The sequence below is a fragment of the Mandrillus leucophaeus genome, unplaced genomic scaffold (assembly GCF_000951045.1).
Source record: "Mandrillus leucophaeus isolate KB7577 unplaced genomic scaffold, Mleu.le_1.0 Scaffold123, whole genome shotgun sequence".
In the NCBI taxonomy this organism is placed as follows: Eukaryota; Metazoa; Chordata; class Mammalia; order Primates; family Cercopithecidae; genus Mandrillus; species Mandrillus leucophaeus.
Genome location: NW_012100654.1, coordinates 6510850 through 6525613, shown reverse-complemented (window position 1 = coordinate 6525613; position 14764 = coordinate 6510850). Strand labels below are relative to the sequence as shown.

The 14764-nt window shown below is 41.8% G+C and overlaps 1 protein-coding gene across 1 annotated transcript in view; it reads right to left on the bottom strand.

Annotated features, from left to right (window-relative positions):
- Positions 1 to 14764, bottom strand: part of HGD (homogentisate 1,2-dioxygenase) — a 54724-nt gene that overhangs the window by 26223 nt on the left and 13737 nt on the right. The window lies entirely within an intron of this gene.

Below are 14764 nucleotides of genomic sequence, written 5' to 3'. Positions count from 1 at the left end.
ATCTAAGGAAGAGGGGAGGAAAATCAGCAGGTTTAGGCCCTTCTTGAAGTGTCAGCCCAGCGCTTATTAATCAACTTGGCAGCAGGCCTGACTTAGCCAGGCTCACAGCTGATAAGCCCAGCTGCCACGTTTCATGGAGTGACCTGCACCCTGAGGACTAGCTCCACTGGCTGCAGCACCTGGTCAAGGTGGGCATGGCAGGACCTCCATCAGGTCATAGGGCTCAGCTCATTCTGTATTTCAGGGAGGGAGCCAGATGGGAAAGGAAACAGCAAGTGGAAAAGGCAGCCCTGGGATTACTCTGCCTCTCTGACATAAACAGGCAGCAGCCTTCATTTCTTAAAAGCAAAGCAGGATGGTTACATTCCAAGATACTGAAAAAGGATGTAAAATGTTGATTTGGGAAACAGTGCTGAAATCATGCTTCAGAAAGAAGGAAATGCTTTAGGACTAATTTCATTAAGGATGTTATCTCTTAGGGGTGTAATAGGGGGACCTGAGGGCAAGGATCTAGGAAATGGTTTCTCAACCTTGGCACTATTGACAGTTTGCACCAAATAATTCTTTGTTGTGGGGAGGTGTTCTGTGCATTGTGGGATGTTTAGCATCATCCATGGCCTGCCTCCACCAGGCTCCAGTGGCATTCCACCAGGTTGTAACAACCAAAAATGTCTCCAGACATTGCCAAACATCATTTGGGGGGAAATTTTCTCCCAGTTGAGAACCACTGACCTAGGAGGATATTTCCCTGACATCAGGAAGTGCCACAGCTAAGCGCTGCTGGATTTTTTAGGGGAAGTTCTGGTCTACCACTAACCATTACCTGCTGCTTCCTTCTATAGTAACAGAGCAGAGTATTTATACCCAGGAACATTGTTAGGAAGACTATAATACCCAGAATCCTAGTTTCAGAAAGAAAATCCAGAGAGAGTCATCTTTCTGGATTTCCCAGTAGAAGGGATTTAAGTATCAGATCAATGGTTGCCTGGGTAACCTTTTAGCTCTATCCAGAGATTCTCAATCCTGGCCACCCATGAGAATCACATGGACAGCCTTTGAGACCAAGACCAAATTAAATCAGAATCTGTGAAGGTAGGGCCCAGACATAGATATTTTATAAAAGTTCTTCTAATGTGCAGCTAGGATTTAAGAATCAGCACACCCAATCCAGAGGTTCTGTGATTCTTGTATTGATGAACCAAGCATCACACTCAGAAAAGTCCACCCAGTCAACCAACCAACCAACCAACCAACCAACCAACTGATTAATCAACTAAATTCTGGCATCTTGGGCCATATGTGGCAGTGACAATGACAGTTACTAAATAGCAAGAATGATTAATTAGTACAAGTCTAAGGATTTACAAATCTAAGGAAAAAAGTGACCAAGAAAAAGGAAGAAAGAGCAACGGGAAAGAAAGAGGGGGGAGAGAGAGAGAGAGAGAGAGAGAGAAAGAAAGAAAGAAAGAAAGAACGAGAAATCCCAGTATCTGGGGATTTCCTGCCTGGTTTGTTGTACTGGGATGATACCATTGTACATCTGCCTGACGTTAAAATACGTGTGGTAAGGCCAGGGGTGGTGGCTTACGTTTGTAATCACAGCATTTTGGGAGGCCAAGGCGGGTAGATCACGAGGTCAGGAGTTTGAGACAAGCCTGGCCAACATAGTGAAACCCCATCTCTACTAAAAATACAAAAATTAGCTGGGTGTGGTGGTGTGCACCTATAATTCCAGCTACTTGGGAGGCTGAGGCAGGAGAATCATCTGAACCCAGGAGGTGGAGGTTGCAGTGACCCAAGACCTCACCATTGCACTCCAGCTTGAGCAACAGAGTGAGACTCTGTCTCAGAGAAAACAAACAAACGAACAAACAAACCTGTTGCAAGTAGAAACAAAGTCCTGGCCCTCAGAGAAGGGCTTTGTTTTCTTTGAGTGGAAAAGACTGAGTCAGAGAGAATGGTAGGTTGACCAGTTCAGCTGGTCATTTTTCAAGGTCTTCTGTAGCACATTAGCCCTCAAGTCATGAGAAGAGAGCCTGGAGTGGTGGATGAAAATGCAACTACATTTCATATTGAGGGGAGCATACCTTCAATACCCACAATCTGGAAGAAGCAACGACCTTGATGAACCTTTTCTAATGCAAAAAATGATCCCCACCAAATGACAGAGATGGTATATGGAGAGGAGTCATTTATCTGTTGGCCCTGATGGCAGAAGATTATGCAGAGTCTATATTCAGATCGTACTGGGCCTGTATCATGAAGGATAATAAAATCCCCAAGGTGGTTCTAATAAACTCAGTACTCACAAGAGAAAGCAGAGATTTCGGTTGGGAGCTCTGATGTGATATTTTGGTAAGTGTGAGGAGGGAGATTTGAGCAGAGGATTAATAGGAAGAGTCCATGGAGTGCATGGTAGAAACATCTATTAAAGCCAGCTGCAGCTTCATTGTAGGCTGTGGAGCAGTAACTCTCTGATCCTAGGCCAGACCAAAAGGACAGTGCACTGAAGACTTGGTTTTTGCTACTGTCTCTGTTCCCATTTACTCTGTGATCTTCAGGAAAGCCATTTTCTCTCTCCAAATTTTGTTTTTTTCTTACATATAACAACAGGGTGCTGGGTGAGAACTATAGTCCCATAATTCTCTCCAGAGAAGAACCTCTGAAAGAAGTAAAGGATGCTTGCTGACTGATTTAGTCCTTGTTATGGGCTAAATTGTGTCCTCTTCCAAATTTGTGTGTTGAAGCCCTAACCTCCAGTGTGACTATGTTTAGAGATGGGTTTTAAGGTTAAAAGATATCATTAATGTGCGGCCCTAATCTGATAGGATTGATGGCCTTATAAGAAGAAGAGATCTCTCTCTCTCTGCGTGCACTCAGAGGATAGGCTATGTGAGGATACAGTAAGAAGGACTGTCTTTAAACCAAAGAGGAGCCCTCACAAGACATCAGCCTGCTAAAACCTTGGACTTGGATTCTCAGTTTTCAGAACGGTAAGAAGATACATTTCTGTTGTTTAAACTACCCAGTCTGTGGTATTTTGTTATGGTAGCTTGATCAGACTAATATAGTCCTACAACTTTTCAAAAATAGTTCATTTTATTTATACTATATACTCTTGTAAATAGTTTCTTCTATATAGAATTTACTTATTAAACATTTCAAAAACAATAAAATTAATTGTAACACCCAAGCAATGGCTTGATTATAGTAGGCGTTAGTATTTGTTGAATGACTGAATAGATGAATAAATCTAAGGCACTAAGAACATTGCTAAGAACAAGACTAAGGCAAATTTTTGAGATCTTTTTTTTTCTGGGATGGACTCTCGCTCTGTCACCCAGACTGGAGTGCAGTGGCACAATATCGGCTCACTGCAACCTTTATCTCCTGGGTTCAAGTGATTCTTCTGCCTCAGGCTCCTAAGTAGCTGGGACTATAGGTGTATGCCACCACGCCTGGCTAGTTTTGTACTTTTAGTAGAGATGAGGTTTCACCATGTTGGCCAGGCTGGTCTTGAACTTCTGACCTCAGGTGATCCACCTGCTTTGCCCTTCCAAAGTGCTGGGATTACAGGCATGAGTCACTGTGCACGACCTGTGAGATCTTTTGGAAGTCAAAATAACATTCAGGCAATAGCTAGAAAATCAAATATTTCTAAAAGTCCAAAGGTGATTTCTAAAATGTCAGTTCTTCATATGTGTGTGAAATCATCACTTCCATATCTTTTCTTTTTTAAAAAAACTTTTCCAATCCTGCTACTTCTGTAGATCACTTCTATATCTTTTCTGACGTTCTGTTCAATCGTTCTATCCACAGTTGAGAGAGGGGTGTTGAAGTCTCCAACTAAAATTGTGGATATGTCTATTTATCCTTTTAGTTATATTATTGCTTCACATATTTTACAACTGTATTCTATAAGTTCTATTGGAAGATAAACTTTTACTTGCTAGAAATGTGGTCAAAAATAATTTGAAAGCATCTTTAAGGGTGTCCGAAGTTAGAATTAAAAATTATTTAAGATTGCCAAAGGAGGAAGACAGAATTGGTGTCAATACTTGATGATCAAGATTCAAAATTCATACTCAGAAATGAAAAGGAAATATTAGATAATTGACCTAAGTATTTCCAGTTAGAATACTGAGAGTTGAACTAGATGATCCAAGTATCCCTTTCAAAACTGAGATTCTTTAATTTACTGAGATTCCCTCCAAATTTCCCATGGACTCAACTAGATTGGATGACCTGAGTACTCTCAACAACACTGGCTGAGGATAGACAGACATATCATTAGAAGTCAGTACCACCTATCCAAGAATTTTGAAGTAACTTCTAGGTGAAATAGTCATCATAATGTACATATTAGTCTGTTCTCACATTGCTATAAAGAAATACCTGATACTGGGTAATTTATGCAGAAAAGAGGTTTAATTGGCTCACGGTTCTTCAGACTGTACAGGAAGCATGATGCTAGCATCTGCTCAGCTTCTGAGGAGGCCTCAGGAAATGTACAATCATGACAGAAAGTGAAGCAGGAGCAGGCATGGCTTACATTGTGGGAACAGGAGAAAGCGGGGGGAGGGAGAGAGAGAGAGAGAGAGAGAGAGAGGTGGGAGGTGCCGCACACTTTTAAATGAGCAAACCTCATGAGAACTCACTCACTAGCAAGAGGACAGTACCAACACGGATGGTGCTAAACCATTCTTGAGAAACTGCCCCCAAGATCCGATCACCTCCTGCCAGGCCTCACCTCCAACATTAGGGATTACAATTTGATATGAAATTTGGGTGGGGACACAGATCCAAACCATATTATTCTGCCCTTAGCTCCTCCCAAATCTTCTGTTCTTCTTACATGTCAAAATATAACCATGCCTTCCCAGCAGTGCCCAAAAGTCTTAACTCATTCTAGCATTAACTCAAATGTCCAAAGTCTCATCCGAGACAAGTTAAGTCCCTTCCACCTATGAGCCTGTAAAATATAAAATAAGTTAGTTACTTCCAAGATACAATGGGGGTATAGACATTAGGTAAATACTCCCATTCCCAAAGGGAGAAATTGGCCAAAACAAAGAGTCTACAGGCTCCATGCATGTCTGAAACACAGCAGGGAAGTCATTAAATTTTAAAACTCCAAAAAAATCTCCTTTGATCTCATGTCCACAACCAGGGTACACTGGCATGAGGGGTGGGCTCCCAAGGCCTTGGGCAGCCCCACTCAAGTGGCTTTGCAGGGTTCAGCACCTGCAGCTGCTCTCATGGGCTGCCATTGAGTGTCTGTGGCTTTTCCAGGTGCATGATGCAATCTGTGGATGGATCTACCTTTCTGGAGTCTAGAGGATGGTAGCCCTCTTCTCATAGCTCCACTAGGCAGTGCCCCAGTGGGGACTCTGTGTGGAAGTTCCAGCCCCACATTTCCCCTCCACACTGCCCTAGTAGAGGTTCTCTGTGAGCACTCCGCCCCTGCAGGAGGCTTCTTCCTGAACATTTAAGTTTTTCTGTACATCCTCTAAAATCTAGTTGGGGGCTCTGAAGCCTTAACTCTTGTATCCTGTGCACCTGCAGTCTTAACACCACATGGAAGCTACCAAGGGTTATGGCTTGTACCCTTTGAAGCGGTACTTGGGTCTCTTTGAGCCACAGGAGAGCTGGAGCAGCTGGGATACAGGAAACAGTGGCCTGAGGTTATGCAGGGTAGCAAAGCCCTGGGCCTGGCCCACAAAATCATTCTTCCCTCCTAGGCCTCTGGGCCTGTAATGGGAGGAACTGCCCCAAAGGTCTGTGAAATGCCTTTGAGGCCTTTCCCACATTGTCTTGGCTATCAGCATTTAGCTCATTTTATTTATGTAAATTTCTGCAGCCTGTTTGAATTCTTCTCCTGAAAATGGACTTTTCTTTTCTACCACATGGCCAGGCTGCAAAATTTCCAAACCACTCTACTTCCCTTTAAATACAAGTTAAAATTTAAATATAAGTTCGAATCTAAATTTATTTTTAAATGTAAGTTCCAACTTCAGGTCATGTGGGCATAGGCTGTTAGAAGCAGCCTGGTCACATCTTGAATGCTTTTCTGCTTAGAAATTTCTTCTACCAGACACCTTAAATCATCATTCTCAAGTTCAGAGTTCCACAGATCCCTAGGGCAGGAGCACAATGCAGTCAAGTTCTTTGCTAAGGCAAAACAAAAGTGACCTTTGCTCTAGTTCCTAATAAGTTCCTCATTTTCATCTGAGATTTCCTTGGCCTGGACTTTATTGTTCATATCACTATTGGCATTTTTGTTTCAACAATTTAACAAGTCTCTAGGAAGTTCCAAACTATCCTTCATCTTCCTGTCTTCTGAGCCCTCCACACTCTTCCAACCTCTGCCAGTTACCCAGTTCCAAAGTCATGCCCACATTTTCAGGTATCTTGATATCAATGTCCCACTCCTTGGTATCAATTTTCTTTGTTAGTTCGTTCTTGCACTGCTATAAAGAAAGACCTGAAACTGAGTAATTTGTAAAGAAAAGAGGTTTGCTTCGCTCATAGTTCTGCAGGCTGTACAGGAAACATAGCAGCTTCTGCTTCTGCAGAGGCCCAGGAAGCTTTCAATCATGGCAGAAAGCAAAGAGGGAATGAAGCATCTCGCATGATGAAAGCCAGGACCAAGAGAGAGTTGGGGAGGTGGTTGCATAATGGGGGTGGATTTCTCACAAAGGGCTTAGCACCATCCTTTTGGTGCTGTTCTCATGACAGTGAGTTCTCATGAGATCTGGTCATTTAAAAGTGTGTAGCACCTCCCTCCTCTCTGTCTTGCTCCTGCTCCTGCTCCTGCCATCTGAGATGCTTTGCTCCCCCTTTGCCTTCCACCATGATTGGAAGCATCCTAAGGCCCCTCCCAGAAGCAGAAGCCACTATGCTTCCTGTACACCCTATAGAACTATGAGCCTCCTTTCTTTGTAAGTTACCCAGTCTCAGAAATTTCTTTACAACAGAATGGACTAATACAATGTATAAATAGCTGTTAGCAGAGAGATCCAGGGTAATTTGTGGTGGTGAGTTTCAGTCAGACTAAAAAGATAGGAAGTATTAAAATAAAACAGTGGCTCACTTGAATTCTTCAGAAACTTTGGAAATTTGAGGAAAAAAAGGTAGCATGAATTATGTGGAGAGAAATCAGGTTTTGGTTGATCCACTGGAGTTCTTTGAGGTGATAGGCAAGAGTATAGGTAAGGAGGATCCACGTCACTGTAATTTAGATTTCTAAAAGTCTTTCAGGCCAAGTGAGGTGGTTCACGCCTGTAATCCCAGCACTTTGGGAGGCCAAGGCGGGCAGATCACCTGAGGTAAGGAGTTCAAAACCAGCCTGGCCAACATGGTAAAACCGTGTCTCTATTAAAAATACAAAAATTAGCCAGGCATGGTGGTGGGCACCTGTAATCTCAGCTACTTGGGAGGCTGAGGCAGGAGAATCGCTTGAACCCAAGAGGAGGAGGTTGCAGTGAGCTGAGATCACACCACTGCATTCCAGCCTGGGTGACAGAGCAAGGCTCTGTCTCAAAAAACCAAACCAAACCAAACCAAACAAAACAAAAGTCTTTTGTGAGGCTACAAATGAAGATGAACCATCAAGGATAAAAACTTGGATTCTCATTTGACCTTGCCCTTGAATGTAAACCTAAGAGCTTTAAATCCGTTACCCAGCACCTAGCACAGAGTACAGAACATAATAGTCACTCAATAAATATTTGTTGGATGACATTTAATTCTCACAACAACTCTCTGAGGCTCCCTATGATTATTATCTCTATTTTAGAAGTGAAAAAACTGATGGTTTAGAACAGTTAAATTTTCTCTACTAAGAACTGATGCCAACACTTTCTCAGCCCCTCTTACTAACCTACACCCTGAGCCCTTTGATCTTAGCCTGTCTTGACCTGTTTCCCAAATTATTCCTGATCTCCTTGGCTCCTAAACCCAAGCTTTCCCTCCTTTTAATGGTCTTGTACCTGGTCTTCCAAACTGACCTTTGTTTACTGTTCCTCCAGTGCTGAATCACCCTGGCCAGTCTGATTCCTGGGACACCAACCCTGCTTAGGTCCTTCAGGGTCAATGACCTTGTCTAATCCCCTTATATTAATTCTTTCAAACAATATTTATTGAACCTATCTGTGTGCTGGATTTGATGCTAGATGCTGGAGGTGAACATGACATTGTCTTTTCCCTCAGGGAATCCATTACAGAAGATCCTGGAAATGTGAAAACCTCATGATAGAAAAACAAGGAAGTGGATCAGCAAATAACTTTGGAAGAGAAATGTAAATAGAAATGTTCCCTCGGGAATGAGTCCTGGCACAGGGCCTATTTAACATTCTTATATATGGAAAATAAGAGATATAAGCAATGAAATCATCTGGTTTGCAGACAGCTCCAATATCTTTGCAAGAAGTGAAATGTAAGTTGATGGAGATGAACTGTAAAAAGAGCTAGCAAGCTGTCCAAAAGGGCTGAGCAGGGGAATGTGCACTGCAATGCTGGAACACACCACTGAATGCATTTAGAGAAATGCAATCTAGTTTATTTACAAAATGATAGGATCTGAACTGTTAGGGAGTAAATTCAACGAATACTTGCGATTCTATTTGGAAGAAGGCATGTACTGGATACTGCAGATCAGATGAAGATGATAGAGCCATAGAATCTTAAATACTCTGAGAAATATTGAAAGGGCGTAATGAAGAAAGTATTATTTAAAATGAATCATAAATCATGAGTGGGATTTAGATGGGTGAATATTTGTGAAGGAAGAACAGGAAATCTCAAGTAGATAAAAGAGCATCCAGCATGAAGGCAGGAGAACTTAGGGAGTTGTCCTGGAATGATGATGGTTTAGTGTGACTGATAGGTAGGGGACATGGAAGGGAGTGGAGAGTCTGAAAGGCTGTGACAGTGAATCAGAGCTCTTGATCTCTTATCTTGGAAGTCTGCACTGGATTGGCTGGGCAGTGGAGGGGGTGGGTGATAGATTTAAAGATTTTTGGGATGATAATTTAGCATGCTGATTCTGGCAGCATGGTGTGGGATAGGCAGGGGAACACATATGAATTGGGTAGAAGGTCATTATAATAGTCTAGATAAGAAGAAGTGAGGTCTGAACCAGGTGGAGGTAGGAAAAGGAAAAAAGGAACCAGAGAGATCCTGAAAGCACACTCTACAGCAGAATTTCATAAAGTGTGGTCCAGCACCAACCTGCATGGAAATCATCTGGGGAGACTCCTGAGTACCACCTCAGACCTACTGAACTAGGATCTCTGAGGAACAAAACTGAGGAATCTACATTTTCAGCAAGTCCCCTGTTAACTCTTATGTATACTCAGGCATCACCATTCTGTGGACTTGGCACCTGATTCAGTGTAGTGAACTAGCAAAATCCTCTATTGCTAAAGGAGTTCCTCCTGTTAGTATGTCCCACTTGGTTATTTCTTATCAACAACAACTATCCCTTCATCTCTAAGGCAAAGAGAATCCAAAAGAATGGGAATCCTTAGTTGATATTTGGAGGGAAAAAGAAGCAGAAGGAGAGAATTATGGGCTAGATTGTATTCCTCCTCCAAATTCCTATGTTGAAGTCCTAACCCCCTGTATTTCAGAATGTGACTTTATTTGGAGATGAAGTCTTTACAGGAATAATTAAATCAAAATGAGGTCACTAGAGTGGACCCTAATCTGATATGATTGCTGTCCTTGTAAGAAGAGGAAATTTGGCTATAGACACAGAAGGAAGATGATGGGAGGAGCCAAGGAGAAGATACAAGCCAACAAGAGAGGCCTTGGAAGAAAGCAACCCTGCTGATACCTCAATCTTGGAATCCAGAACTGTTAGAAAATAAATCTCTTTTGCTTAAGCCACCCAGTATCTTTTTGTTATGATAGCTCTAGCAGACAAATACAGAGGGGAAGGGGAAGGTTGGGCTGATGAGAAGGAGAAGAAAAGCGGAGGATAAGAAAGACAGTAAGGAAGGGGAGGAGAAGCGAGACAGTAAGTACTTCTGCTTCTCTCAGAGGAGAGATGATGATAAGGGGGAGGTGAGAGTTGCATTAGTCCATTTTCACGCTGCTGATAAAGACATTCCCGAGACGGAGTAATTTATAAAGGAAAGAGGTTCAATTGGACTTACAGTTCCAATTAAGTGGCTGGGGAAGCCTCACAATCATGGCAGAAGGCAAGGAGGAGAAAGTCATGTCTCACATGGATGGCAGCAGGCAAAGAAAGAGCTTGTGCAGATAGACTACCTCCCACCAGGTCCCTACCATAACAAGTGAGAATTCAAGATGAGATTTGGGTGGGAGCACAGTCAAACTATACCAAGAGTCTAGTTCAAGACCTTGAAGGCCACTTATTTTGCAGGTTTAGGAATCATGCAATGTCATGGAACCCAGGGAAAAAGGGAGATTCAGGAAGAAAAGAAGGAGGTCAGTTGTTCCAGGCTGGGATGTTGAGGAGAAAAGGATTATATTTAACGTGGATTTACTACATAATTGCAAAAATGGAAAAAATTCAAATATCTCACAATATAGGAATTGTTTTATAAACATTTATTGGATTTTAATATAATATCAAAAATTATCTACACTCAAGAAGTTTAAAAAGACATGGAAGAAGGTGCAAAATATGATATTTAAATAAAAACAATTTAAAACTGCTTTACACCATGAGCTTAATTATAGTAAATATATATGTAACTGATTTTTTTTTTAAAAAAAGCACTATTATAAGTGTATTCACAGCCTCTTCCTCTTCCCTTCCCTGATCTCTACAGGAAATTCAGATTTGCCTATTCTCATTGGAGTCCCTTGAACTCTAGTATAGACATGGAGGTCAGTGTTATGTGTGTGTGTGTCTCCCAGCCAAAGGGGATAGGGGATCTACAGTGCAGGAATCATTTTCTTGAGGCAGAATGTACAGGGAGGAAGACAGAGGTCAACAATCAATGTTGACAAGGCATGAAGAGCTTGGGGAAGGTGAGAGGTGAGGTGAGGTGAGAGAAGACAGATGTGAGAGGGTTGGGATCTGGGAAAAACTGGAAAAAGGGGATTTTAAAAAGTGTTGCTGTGGGTCATATATTGGATACTCTTTAATGTTTTCAGGAAAAGCAAGTAAAGATTTCCCTCCCCTCCCCTCCCCTCCCCTCCCCTTCCCTTCTTTCTTCTTTCTTTCTCATACGGTTTCACACTGTTGCCCAGGCTGGAGTGCATTGGCATGAACAGGGCTCACCACAGCCCTGACCTCCCAGGCTCCAGCAGTCCTCCCACCTCAGCCTCCTGAGTGCCTGGGACTACCAGTGCTTGCCACCATGCTCATCTACTTTTTTTCACTTTTTTGTAGAGCCGGGGTCTTGCTATGTTGCCAGGGCTGGTCTCAAACTCCTGGACTCAAGTGAACCTTTCATCTTGGCCTCCCAAAGTGCTGGGATTACAGGCATGAGCCACTGTGCCTGGCCAGATATTATTTTAAATTACTTTTGGTTACTGGCTACGAGGGACCCTAGGACTTATTTATTTACATATAGGTACAAAAAGAAAAGGCTTGAAAGAACCCAAAACATTAAAAGTTGTTAACTCTGTGTTAGTGGAATTACTGGGCACTGACACTTTTATGTAAGTTTTAAATAAAAATATGTATGAATTAGAGAGTGATGCACTATCGTGCAAAGAGGGTATAAATATTTTCAATACAGTCATCTGGGCAGGCTGAATTTCATAGGGTTAAAGAGTGAATGGAAGTGATACAGTGGGTTTAGATTATTTCTCAAGGAGTCTGGCTGTGAATAGGAGAGACTTGGGCAACAGAGGCAGGAAAATCCAAGACATTCATGGAGGTAAGGGGATTTCAGGATGGTAAAACCTGGAAAGTTTGACAAATTAGACAGCAAATACCCTGTAAGGGTGTATTGTTTTGAAACATTTTTTTATAATTTGCATGTACTGGAGACAGAAGGCATTTTATGATATGTTCTTTAGTTAGCTTTGAGGTATTTCTAGTTGGTCCAAATTATACTGGTTAAGAACCAAGAGGTAATTTTCTCAGCTGAGTCTCAACTGAGTCAATAATCTGATTTTTCAACAATCAAGAGGTAAGAGATGAAATAAAGAAAAGTAAATTTTAAAGGACCCTTAAAGAGAAATGCTAATTCAGGAATTCCAGCTGAAATCTGTAAAATCATGGTTAAAATGGATATAGATTAGTTCATTAAATTCTGAGACTTCAGAAATTAGAGGCAGACACATAAAATTAGGTATACTTCCTATGTGAGATAATAATGAATTGAATTTATGTCCTCAGGCTGAATTTAAATACACTCAAAAAGAGGCTACATTAATTCTGGGATAACTGATTAAATATACACTAAAGAAAATGAAGGCTTTAGGGGGCGAAGCCCCCAGTCTTCCTGAGAGGGTATCAAGGATGACAGTGATGACAGCATATTGCATGATGCAGTCTTTGGGACTAAACGTTAAACACGAGGACACATCAGGCAATTCTCAGGTCTTCAAATTCCCAGAGATGACTAATGTGGATATTTGGTGAGGCTGATGCAATATTGGATTTGGTCTATGACAGCTGAAGACATGCCTATCACACAGGCTTCAGCTGGGAAGGACTGTCAGAGGGGTACCTAAATATAATTTTCTCAGCCTTTCTTGCTGAGAGTCTGGAGTACATATTTGGAGGAGGTTATGAGGGAGAAAGTGATGAATGCAAAATGCTGTGGTTAAATAATGAAGTATAAAATTGGAAAGAGATATTAATGTGTAAAGAAGGAAAATGAAAAGACAAAAGGGTAGATTTTGCAAGAACAGCCAGGGTTTATCAGGGAAAGAGAAGTAGTTGGCAGGTGACAGAGGTCACAAGTCAGAAAGATCATAAACTGCTACCTGGATGGAGCCAGTGTTCACAGAGACACCGAGACACTATTGAACTCTGAGGCACATCTCTCCCAGTGTGTGTGAAGACAAGATCTCAAAGGAACAGGGAAGATATTGGAGAAGAAATTCATTTGGAGGCTACCATACAGAAAGTGTTCAGGGAATTCAAAACAGGAGAAACGCAACAAGCTCAAGGACAAAAGCAAAACCATTCTAACCATAGGTTAGGATGGGAAACATGGGAAGTGAGGAGAAGGGGAACAAATATGGGCTGACAGTCTACTAGAAAACAAGCAGAAACTTCTAATATAGCTATTATTATTATTGTTATTATTATTTTGAGACAGAGTTTTGCTCTTGTTGCCCAGGCTGGAGTCCAATGGCACAATCTGGGCTCACCACAACCTCCGCCTCCTGGGTTCAAGCGATTCTCCTGCCTCAGCCTCCTGAGTAGTTGGGATTTCAGGCATGCGCCACCACGCCTGGCTAATTTTGTATTTTTAGTAGAGATGGAGTTTCTCCAAGTTGGTCAGGCTGGTCTCGAACTCCTGACCTCAGGTGAGACTGGTCTCGAACTCCCAATCTCAGGTGATCCACCTGCCTTGGCCTCCCAAAGTGCTGGGATTACAGGCATGAGCCACCATGCCCGCCCTGATACAGCTATTTTGATGCCTTTGTGTTATTTCAAGCTTCTTAATCCAGTTGCTTCAGACTTCTTGTCAAAATGTCTGTCAACTATTTATGAAATAATGAATTAACATGTACAACTTATATACGTGACTCTCACTTATTATGGGAGACTTCCAGTAATATTTTATTAATTTCTACAATATTTTTGAGTTTTTATAAGTATATGTTACTGATATAATCAGACAAAGCTAAGCTGGGTGCAGTTGTTCATACCTGTAATTCCAGCACTTTGGGAGGCTCAGGCAGGCAGATCGCTTGAGTCCAGGAGTTCGAGACCAGCCTGAGCAACATGGTGAAACCCTGTCTCTACCAAAAATACAGAAAACTAGCCGGCCATTGTGGTGCATACCTGTACTCCCAGCTACTCAGGAGGCTGAGGTAGGAGGATCATCTGAGCCTGGGAAGTCAAGGCTGTAGTGAGCTGTGATCACACCATTGTACTCCAGCCTGAGCAACAGAGTGAGACTCTTGTCTCAAAAAAAAAAAAAAAAAAAGCTAGAAAAATTCTCTTAGAACAAGGTTATCTTCCCTGGATATGTCACCCAAACTCCAAAATAATTCCTATGAAAGGGTGTATTCATGTTAAATAAAATGTGGCAATGATAGTCAAGGAAATAATAATATATAATAAAGGAATATTACTGAGCATATTACACATCACACTCAAAGTAGAGTCACATCACACATTTTCCTTAAAGGTTAGGTTTAAAACCTAATCCCTCACCCAAATTAAACTATATAAAAATGTGGCTCCACTGTCGTCCACACAACTACAAACAAATCTATGAAGATTTATTAAGGTTGAGAGGCTTAGACAATTGTGATTGATATGAGCAGGGAGGAGCCCTGGAACTCCCCAGCCTACCCTGTCAACTACTAGTGATTTGATTGCTATCTTGAAGCAAAATAATAATAAATAATTATTTATTATTAGAAATAAACAATAATTTAAATTCTCCAAATCTGCCCATGGACTTTTCTTATAATCCCTCATTCAGTTAACTTTATATACATAATTACTATACCCATATTACTTGAACCCACATGAGACTCAAGAATGAGGTGAAGGGCCGGGCGCGGTGGCTCAAGCCTGTAATCCCAGCACTTTGGGAGGCCGAGACGGGCGGATCACGAGGTCAGGAGATCGAGACCATCCTGGCTAACA